The sequence below is a fragment of the Pinus tabuliformis genome, chromosome 9, assembly GCF_031772625.1.
Source record: "Pinus tabuliformis cultivar Carrire ecotype Pingquan chromosome 9, CPIR1, whole genome shotgun sequence".
NCBI classification, from domain to species: domain Eukaryota; kingdom Viridiplantae; phylum Streptophyta; class Pinopsida; order Pinales; family Pinaceae; genus Pinus; species Pinus tabuliformis.
This window is the reverse complement of record NC_142307.1, coordinates 55,979,397-55,989,924: the sequence shown is the minus strand read 5'-3', so window position 1 is coordinate 55,989,924 and position 10,528 is coordinate 55,979,397. Positions and strand designations below refer to the sequence as shown.

Genomic DNA, 10,528 nt, shown 5'->3' with positions numbered 1-10,528 from the left:
GTTGCCATAACCTCGTTTCCACTGTTACTGGCTGCCATACCATCGTTTGGTGGACTACAATTGCCTGTCGTCAAGGGTTTTGTGTGGGAAATTAGCAGGGTTCTGTGGAAACACAATCTGAGTTTTTCGTTCTGTACAGAGAAGATGGTGAAGGAAGGAGCTATTGGTCAGTTTGAGGTCGAGGTTGAGGGATGGGCGGCCAGGGATGACTCTGGCATTCTCTCGCCCATTAACTTTACTCGCAGGAAAACTGGATCCAATGACGTAACTTTCAAGGTCGAATACTGTGGAATCTGTCACTCTGATTTGCACCAAATTCGGAACGAATGGAAAAATTCGATATACCCAATGGTTCCAGGGCACGAAATTGTAGGGCGTGTAACTGAAGTGGCGTCAGAAGTGAAGAATTTCGCTGTTGGAGATCGCGTGGGGGTGGGCTGCATGGTTTGGAGCTGCCACCAATGTGATTCCTGTAGCGAAGGGCAAGAACAGTATTGTGAGAAGATGGTTTTGACATATAACGCCATTAATGAGGACGGGTCTCCCGCTTATGGAGGTTATTCATCCTTGATGGTATGTGACCAAAGTTTTGTAGTGAAGATTCCAGAGACTCTGTCGTTTGATGCAGCAACCCCATTGCTCTGTGCGGGAATAACTGTATACAGCCCCATGAAATACCTCCAGATGTCTCAGCCTGGTAAAAGCCTTGGCGTTGTGGGGCTTGGCGGTTTGGGACACATGGCTGTGAAAATTGGAAAAGCTTTAGGACTGAAAGTAACGGTAATCAGTACATCGGCTAGGAAGGAAAAAGAAGCCAGAGAGGATTTGGGGGCAGACCACTTCATCATCAGCAAAGATCCGAAACAGATGGAGAATGCGGCCAAGTCCCTGGATTACATAATTGACACAGTCTCTGCTGACCATCCTTTGCAGCCTCTCCTTAATTTATTGAAAGTGAATGGGAAACTGGTTTTGGTTGGTCTGCCAGAAAATCCTGTCTCTTTTCATCTTGCAGCTACATCAAGCTGTGTTATAATCCTTTGTTGACAGTCATCAAACGATTCACACACAGGGTTTCATAGAAGATTGTGAAGGAACACGAAAGCCCTAGAGAGCTTTTCTTTTGTATGGGAATGATCTGAGTATGCTCGATCTACGCGTTGAGGGCGAGATCTGATTCACTCTGGAAATGATCATGCTCCCTGCAACAAGTTCGAGGTGGCTTTTCAGCCTGTGGAGCTCTGGACAGCCTACGGGGCAGTTCTTCCTGTGGAGAATTCGTTGGGCAGAAAAAGAAATTAATATGAAGAGTTCATGTTTTATTTAGTTTCTTGGAATCATGTTTAAATATTATTGAGCCTTATTGAGCCTAGCTAACTCAATGTAGGTAAAGTTGTTTCGTTAGAATTCATGACTCTAACAAATGACAGGATAAGCATGGAGTTCTAAGAATTTATTTGACAAAGATGCCCAAGATGTGAACAATGAACAGATGAGGTAAAGGATCAGCGACAATGTTTATGGTGGACAACAAAGTAGATGTTTGTTTGAATTAGTGTGGTTTGTGGAATAGACTCCCTAGCATGTTATAAACAAGTCTAGTTGTTGTAATGGTCATTGTATGTACCCAGAAACTCCAAAATGTTGAATGAATTGCCAACAGGAACACACTCCCACAAGAAAGAGAGGGTCAGTACATTGAGCTTAGCATTGTAGAAAGGGTTATTCTGCACTCCTAACATCCCTCTAAATAATTCAAACTTTACTCGCCCTAGAGGCTTAGTAAAAATATCAGCTAAATTATCACAAGTATTCAATACTCCACACATATTTCTTTTGACTGTATCTTTTCTCGAACAAAATGAAACTGAGTGTCAATATGTTTAGTATTTTTATGGAAAGTTGGATTGTATGCAAGCTTTATTGTGCTTTGGTTGTCAGTTTTGATGCTGGTTGCTTCTTTCTGACTTTCGCTTGCATCGCTAAGCAATCTCCTCAACCAGATGGCTTTGCATGTTGCTGCACACAACGCCTTGTACTCAGCTTCACATGATGATAATGCTACAGTACTTTGCTTTTTGCTACTCCACGAAATAATCCCAGATCCAATACTAAATGCATAACCTGTGATGGATCTACGATCATCCAGGTCACCTGCCCAATCAAAATCTGAATAACCTGCTAAAGTAACATCAGAAATGTCAGTGTATAAAATACCATAACTACAAGTACCACTAAGGTACCTCAACACACATTTTGCTGCAATCCAGTGACTTTCAAGTGGTCTGGACATAAACTGGCTTAGCACACTAACAATATATGCTAGATTAGGTCTAGTTGTCGTGAGATATATCAAACTTCCCACTAGCTGTCTATACAAAGTGGCATCCACCTATTTTGTGCCATCATCACTGCTTAACTTGAGATTCTGCTGCAATGGTGTTGCTGTCGTTTTACACTGTTCCATTCTGAATCTTTCCAACAGGGTTCTGGCATACTTTCCTTGAGTTAGAAAAGTCTGACCAGAATCTTTCCACACCTCCAAACCTAGGCAATAATGAAGATCTCCAAGGTCTTTCATTTCAAATACCTATGACATTTGCTACTTGATTTCTTTGATCAAATTATTTGCATTTCCTATTATAATCATGTCATCCACATACAAAGAAATCAAAATGATTTGCCTCTATTTATTTATCTTGGTATACAGGTTTGGGTCGTTGAGGTTCTTATGAAAACCATGCTTTATAAAAAATGAATCAATTTTCTCATACCATGACCTGGGTACTTGTTTCAAACCATAAAGTGCCTTACGCAATTTACACACTAAATGCTCTTGCCCCTTTTTCTCAAAACCAGGAGGCTGTACTAAATAAATTTCTTCCTTTAATTCTCCATTCAGAAATGCAGACTTAACATCTAGCTAGTGTAGCTTCCATTTATGTTTTGTTGCTAAAGAGATTAGCATTCTAATTGTATTTAGTTTAGCTACAGGGGCAAAGGGATAATCGAAATCTATGCCTTCTTGCTGTGAATAACCCTTTGCTACCAGTCTAGCTTTGAATTTTTCTACACTCACATCTGCATTTATCTTAGGTTTATGATGAGCCCCAAAAATGGATAATTATTTGGGCTCATTCAACCTCCTAATTTGACTCTTCTCATTAGTTTATTGCATGTTTTGATTATATTTATGCTAATAGAGTGAATTTGGTTAGTCATTATGCCAACAAGTCTAATGGGTGCTTTGTGTAGCCTTTTTGGTCAATTTGGAGACAAAATTGAAGGTCTTAATGAGCACTTGGCAGCCAAATTCGTGGGAAGACAAGGGAGAGGATTTGTAGGAAGGTGTCCCCTTCATTTATGGGCCCTTACCTCGAATTCTCCACCATCAGCTCGGAGTTCAAAGGCCACAAAATCAATCAACACAAGGGCAGCCAAGCAAGTCAAGTAGGACTGCTGTTAACTACAAGTCTTGGGCAGCCGAGTCCCTAAAGTTTAGGAGGACTATTGGGTCCTCAATTTGTATGAATAAGAAGGCTTAGGGCCTCATTTTGGTTAGCTAGTTAGCTAGTAGATAGTTAGCTAGTGGTTAGTCATTTTGTAGCCAATAGTTAGCTAGTTTATAGTTCGATTTGGATGCAATAGATTAGCTTTGCTTTCAGCTCATTTGCAAGTTCTTCTTGTGGACAGTTTTGATGTAACTTTTCATTTCTTGATCAATAAAGATGAATCCAGCTTTGCACCAGCTCAAAATCTCTCTTGGGAGGCTGTAGCTCTTGGGGTTGGGCCCATCTCAAGCGCCCAGTACCTCCTTCGTTTATCTTTATGTGTTTGCTGCGTTCTTAAAATAAAATCTGCTATTTAGATTTAGATCTTGCTTCGTTATTTAGATTTCTTTTGATGGTTAAAGTAGCTGTTTATGTTTAGAATATATTGGTAGGATAATAACAGGAAAAAGCTCCAAAAATGGGTCAGCAAACGCTTTTGGTTTCACCTCTTCCTTATTGGATCAGGGGCTGGAGTTGAAGTAACCATGCTTTCCCAAACAAAAACACTTTCTTTGCTTCACCATGCAATCATTAGTGTTTGAATCTCGTTCGTAGAACTTGATATCAGTTTGGATGCATGCTTAGGTTTATGATCACTTAGTTTCATAGTTGTTTCACATGGTTTCACTGCAAATAAACTTATGTTCATTTCCTTTTGCTGTTAGGTCAGATTAGAGTGAAGTAACTAGGTCATAGGTTTTATAACTAGATCTTTATTTTCTTGCATGTCTTTGTTTGGTCAGTTTGAAAATCCACTTGCAGAGTACCTGTTATCCTTCCTTACCTGCCCATACTCTATCCAACCTACCTGCTTCACCCTTCACTTATAACCCTTACCTTACATTTGCCTCATCCGCTTACTTTGCCATGATTCTCATCTTCTTGTGCAACATCGCTTCATCCATCCTTCAACAAATCCAATCGCTCCTTAGCCTCATCCACCAAGACCTAGACCTCTTCACACCCCTATTTCACCTCCATACTCATTCCTCCATATTTTTCCCTCCATCCATTCTCCAAAATCCTCTTTTCAGAATATCCTGTAGAAATCTCTGAACATCCTGTAGAACCCCTGCAGACTTCCTGTAGAAGCTCACAAATGAGGTTTCGTGATAGCCAAACTTTGTGAAACTCTCTGGAAGGGTGTTAGGGACTCCTTAGACCCTCTCTAAACCTTCCCGACCCCTTCCAAGCATTTCTCCTCCTTGATCCACCTCTGCACAGTGAAAAGCTAGTTAAAAGCACATGCATGATAATTCTAATAACTTAATCAAAAATACAAAAAGATGTTTTCTTCAGATAGTGATAACTTAGACACATGAATTTTACCTTCCTAGAAGTAATGGCATCTCTTTCAGTAGTTTGCATGCACTCCTTTGCGTCAGTAGGACTAGCTAGTAGAATTAGGGTTTGCTAGGGTTTGCGTTTCTTTTTGGCTCTCAGTTTCTTTTTGCAATTAGATTAACTTCCTTCGAGTTAGCTTTCATCCATCAATTAAAAAGCTTCTTCTAAGAGCTCATAGAAGTTGGCTTAAGCTCCTAGTGGACTTGTGCCAGCTGACCAAGTGACAGCTGCGGAAAGAGCTAGTACTTGTGCATACAGCACCGTCGCTTCCAAGTTTGTTACGAACTACCGGGTTGATAAAATTAAAGAAGGGAGTTCCAGGAGTGGTAGCATTATTGCTACAATACTAGGGCCTACCATCTTTTTGGCGCCGTTGCCGGGGAAGCGTCAGAGTATTGGTGATTGCTGCTATTCTTCTATTTTCTACTACAACCTTCTGCTAAGTAGTTTATTTCATTTCCATTATGCAATTTCGTTTCTGCAAAAGTAGATTAGCATTTCTGGCTTTCATAGATTTGAGTTTCAATTCCGCAATTTGATTTCTGCAAGCGTAGAATAGCATTTCATTCCTGCAATTTCATTTGAGCAAAATAGATTAGTCCTTTCCTGCTTTCGTTTCAATTCCGCATTTTCATTTTAGCAAGATAGTTAGTTGTAGTTCAATCTATTTCAGTTTTGCAGGTAGAAGTAGAAAAAAGAAAAAATCAACCAAAAAGATTTCCTTTCATGCCTGGTAGGAGTAGAGATAAGTTAGAAAAATATTTTCACAACACCCCCCTTTTTTGCTTCACACAGCCAACCTTCTCTCTTCTTCGATGGCTGTGACTAAGAAGAACCCCTGGGTGGACATCAAGACATATCTGAAGAACCTCTAGGGGAGAAGAAGAAGAAAACATTCCTCTGGAGAAAATGGCTACAAGCAGAAATGTTGGGAGCAGTACCTTATCCAAAAATGAATTTTCAAATCAGATCGAAGATTTCAAGAGTGATATGAGGCAGTTTCTTGCCATGCAACTAGATACCTTGCGGATCCAAAAGAAGCAAGAAGAAGCCAAGAGGGCTTTGGCCATTTTTTGTCCTAGGTGCACTAGAAAGCATCCTAGGAACGAATGTCCAATGCACTCTCTAGAAGTGTGTTTCGTCTGTGAAGAATACCATCCTACGAATCAGTGCCCTTCCTTGCCTGGACTCAAAGCTGCATACCAGAGAGCCAAAGGAGCCACTGAATCACTCTGTTATATGAACCAAAGGAGGCCACATGGACCCATACCCTACCAGCAGGGAATGCAAGGTACATCCCAGACCTATTATGACCCCTATCAAACCACTTCCATACCCTCTTGGGGTCCCCCTGCTCACCCTTCATGGTTCACACCTCCTCCTTGTTCCTTCACAGATCCATATTACGCCCAACCAGCTGCTCATTCATTTCACTCTTATGCTCAGCCACAGCCTCAGTGGAACACACCTTATCAGGAGTGGAGGCCCCAGTACAACTCTCATCCCGCTCCTTTTCCTCCACCACCTGCTCATCCACAACCATCGCCTCCTCCTCCACCAAGGCAACCCCAAATGCCTACCCAACCACAATTCCATCCATCTCCATCTCAATTTCACACCTCTACTCAACTACCTGTACCATTTCCAAAGCCATACAATGGAGTAGCTCAACCCAATTGCAAAGCTGAGGCACAACATGTGCAAATGACTCCTCTTGAGCTCAATGATGTTCACCAAAGCTCAGGAAGAGTGTTGCAAAACAGAGATTATATTGACAACATTGAAGGACCAAAGGCAAAAGAAGATTCCAAAGAGGAGATCAAAGAACCATGGGCTGCACTTGATGAAGAGAAGAGATCAGAATCAGAGATCGAGAGAGTTCCTTCATGGTTACCATCAAACCCTCCATGTACTGAAGAGAAAGATCAGAAAAAAGAGGAAGATGAGAAGGTCATGGTAGAAGGTGACATGAAGAATGATCCAGATCAGCAAAAGGACCAAGGATATCAAAGCTATATTGAGACATGGTTCCAGACAGTCACTAAGTTGCAACAGTACTCTCTTCATCAGCTATGTTTGATCCCTTCAAAGTCAGATCATTTGGTCTCTGAAATCCGGATACCTGTCAAAGCATGCATTTCGAGCCTTCACATCATTTTGTCTCTAATCTCGATGTGCACATGGCTCCATTGGAAGTATTCTTATAGTTGAAAATGATTTTGTTTTTCAAGTAGGGTAGGGTAGAAGAAAAAAAAAAAAAAAAAAAAGAGAAGAAAAAAATGAAAATAAGAAGAGAATAAAAATCTAAGGTGAAAACCTCCTCGGAGGCACCTTAGATTGGCTCATTGATTGAAAACCTCCATGAGGCGGTCAATGGGTTGGGAAAAAAGAGAGAAGAGAATAAGATGTCTGGGTGAAAACCTCCCTTGGAGGCGCCCAGGGCAGGCAATTAGGGTGAAAACCTCCATGAGGCGCCCTAGTTGTTTTTCAAAAAAAAAAGAGAAAAAGAAAAAGAAAAATAAAACTAATTTCCATTGGCTAATTGTAGGTTGCAAGAAGGACCTTTCATGACAGGAGGAGCACTCAAATCAAGGTTAAAGGAATTTTTCTTGTGCCTTCTACAGGAAGCTCTGTATTTCTACAAGAAACATCCTATAGAACCTTTGGACGAACCAAATTCAAGTTTAAAATGGAATCTGACGGTGGGAATCTGTTGATTAGGCCTACAAACACTCGTGTGTCCATCCCTTGCCTTTCTCCATCATTTTTTCCACCTCATTGTGCTTCTCATTGTGCTTCTACAGGAACTTCCTGTAGAAATTGTGGGAAACTAGACATGGATTTCAAAAAGTGGTTTGGCGAACATGGTAGCTTCCTCAAGGGTTCAGAAGTCCTCATGCAATCTTCCAACTCCTCCTCCATCATCTCCATACCTGCATCACACCCCAAGCTCAGTTTTTCCTTCCATGCAAACACTTGCAAAAGGTCTTGAAGCAAAAATACCTAGAACAGAATTTGTTTTTGCCATAACTTGAAATCCATGCATCCATTTGACAAACCGTTTTATGGGGAATTGTACAAGGGTGATGACAACATGCCTAAGCAGTTTCATGCCGTTCCGGTGCACGGTTTCCAAGAAATCAGCCTCCATCACCATCATCCATTTTTGCATTTTCTCCATATCCGTGCATCTGTTTCAAAACCTATTTCATGGGGATATGCATGCGAGTGATGGTAACCTACCCAAGCAGTTTCAGCCGATTCCGATGCACGGTTTCTGAGAAATCGATCTCTGAAATCTTCAGCCATTTTCCATTTTTCTCGAAATCCGTGCATCCATTGATCACGATTTTTCTATGGGAGATGCATAATGATGATAGGAACATGCTCAACAAGTTTCAGATCAATCCGGTTTACCGTTTTGGAGCAATGGTGAAAACAAGTTCTGGTTCTGTGTCAATGCAGCAGCAGCAGCTTGAACGTGCAGATTTGAACGTGGAAACAATTGCATGCAGCTTAGATCTGGTCAGAGGACACCTGCACAAGGAAAAGCAATCAAAAATCATCAGCCAAGCCCTCATGCAACCAAAGGATCCAAGCATGCAGCAGCAGAATATGAGCATGCAGCAGCAAAAAGCTTCACAGCAGCCATTTGACTTCAGGTACGTGACTAAACCTTGTTCTTCTATTGCATGAATCTAATCTAAGCATTGCATGAACGAATGAGATGGGTGGATTCAGCCAGGAAGCTAGCCAGATTCGATTGCACTCATCAAGGCAAAAATCACGCAGCATGCATGGATCAGTCACTCACGTGAAATTTAAAAAACACAGACAGTTGTGGATATTCTAAACTCCAGTGCAACTAATGGAAGTGAATACAAGCAGAGAACAAATAGTTAACCACTGCAGTTCATGATAGCACAACAGTTTGCATGGGCCAGCACACGTCTTTGCCACCTCACTCCACCAAAAATCACGCAGAAATTAATGAGCGCTCAGCTGAAATTCATAGACTGTTATTCAACTTGCACTTGCAACATGTTCAACTGAAGTATACATCCTCTGCTTCCACAAAATGATTAACCTATCGTCCTCCGCTGAGTTTTTCTACCTGTTTCCGAATTTCTCTAGTGCATCGGGCTCACTCAAAGGCAGAATAACATTCTACAGGAAACGGGTGGGGTCTTCTACAGGAAGTACAGCATAGCCTTCCGGAGCAGTCTGACAGAGATGGAGGATACAAGACAAGGTGGGATGAATGAAAATCCAAGGGACATGGTGTTGTCAGACAATGATGCTGGACAAAACACAACTGTTATTGCATCTTTTCAAGAAACACATGTTGATTCTGGACAGTCAAAACAACCTATTTCAATTCCAATATTGGGAGAAATAAATGAAGGCCATGCAGGGAGATGTGTAACAGAGGCTACTCAGCAGGATGCTTTTTTGCCAGAAATGCAAGGACCATCAACATCCTCATTGGATGAGAACTGCAATGAAGAGACAGGAAACTATGCTGCTGGGAAGGATGTCGTGATGGCTAACTTGCAAGGATGTCCAGGACCATTGGTGGATGAACGTATTGAGATTAGTAGTTTTGAGGATTCTTCACAGCCTTCTCAGAAGTTAAAGGAATCAATAGAAGCACAAGGGATCTCTGAATCACTATTGGATAAAAGCACCGAGACTACAGAGGTTCTAGAGGCAGAGGTTCCTCCGGGGGACTTTCAGGGAATGCCAGAATTTATATTAGCTAAAATTAAAGTTGAAAAGACAGAACAGTGTGTTGCAAACACTTCTATGGATGTTGACACTCAGGGAATGCCTGAATTTGTATCAGATAAAATCAGTGATGAAAGGACACAAGAACATGTTGTCATGATATGTGTTGGAATAAATGGTGAACTGAACTGTCGGGAGTAGGAGAGTTAGAGATAAGCCTGCCTGTGAGTCAAAAATAGTAGCTGCTTGTGTGTAGCATGGAATTTCTCATTCGATTTTGTGTCAAAATTCTCCTCCATAGTTCCCGTTAAAAAATTTCCTCCTATAGAAAAGCTAAAGCACTGTGAGGGCTAACCTATGCATGAAGAATTCGAATTTACATGGATGTATGATCACTGGGGATGAGAATTGAGCTCTGTGCCTTGTCTTTGGAAACCTAAGTCTTCCTTTTATACATGGACAGCCGAGTATTTGGGCAGCAAAAGTCTTGAAGCCAAGGAATTGTTGTTCATTAATATCACACAGCCCAGGAATTCTTCCTTGAGTCCAAGGAGAAACCATCAACAACATTTCCTTTTCTAACCAAAGCATAAGGAAAGGAAGCACTCTCACCATGCCAAGGGAATTCATAATTCATCATTATCCATGGTTATCATTTTAGGTTGTTGTGTGAACTTAGACATGGAATTGATTCACCTCCATAAAAGAAGTTAAGCATTTCCTATTTTCTTCTACAGTCATTAAATGAATGTGCCACAAAAATGAATGAAGAGTTTTGGCCAAAGATATCAGTCCTTCTAACAGTGAGGAAGAAGAGTAGAAAGGGGGAGAAGATGAAGGCTGCCACAGCCAAGCTGAAAGGAAAATCGCCCACAGCCAAGTAGGATACAGTGGTGCTGTCTGTT

The 10,528-nt window shown here is 41.3% G+C and overlaps 1 pseudogene; it reads left to right on the top strand.

The window, feature by feature from the left end:
* LOC149147099 (putative mannitol dehydrogenase pseudogene) lies at positions 1–1,047 on the top strand (annotated as a pseudogene).
* Positions 1,048–10,528: the final 9,481 nt, after the last annotated feature.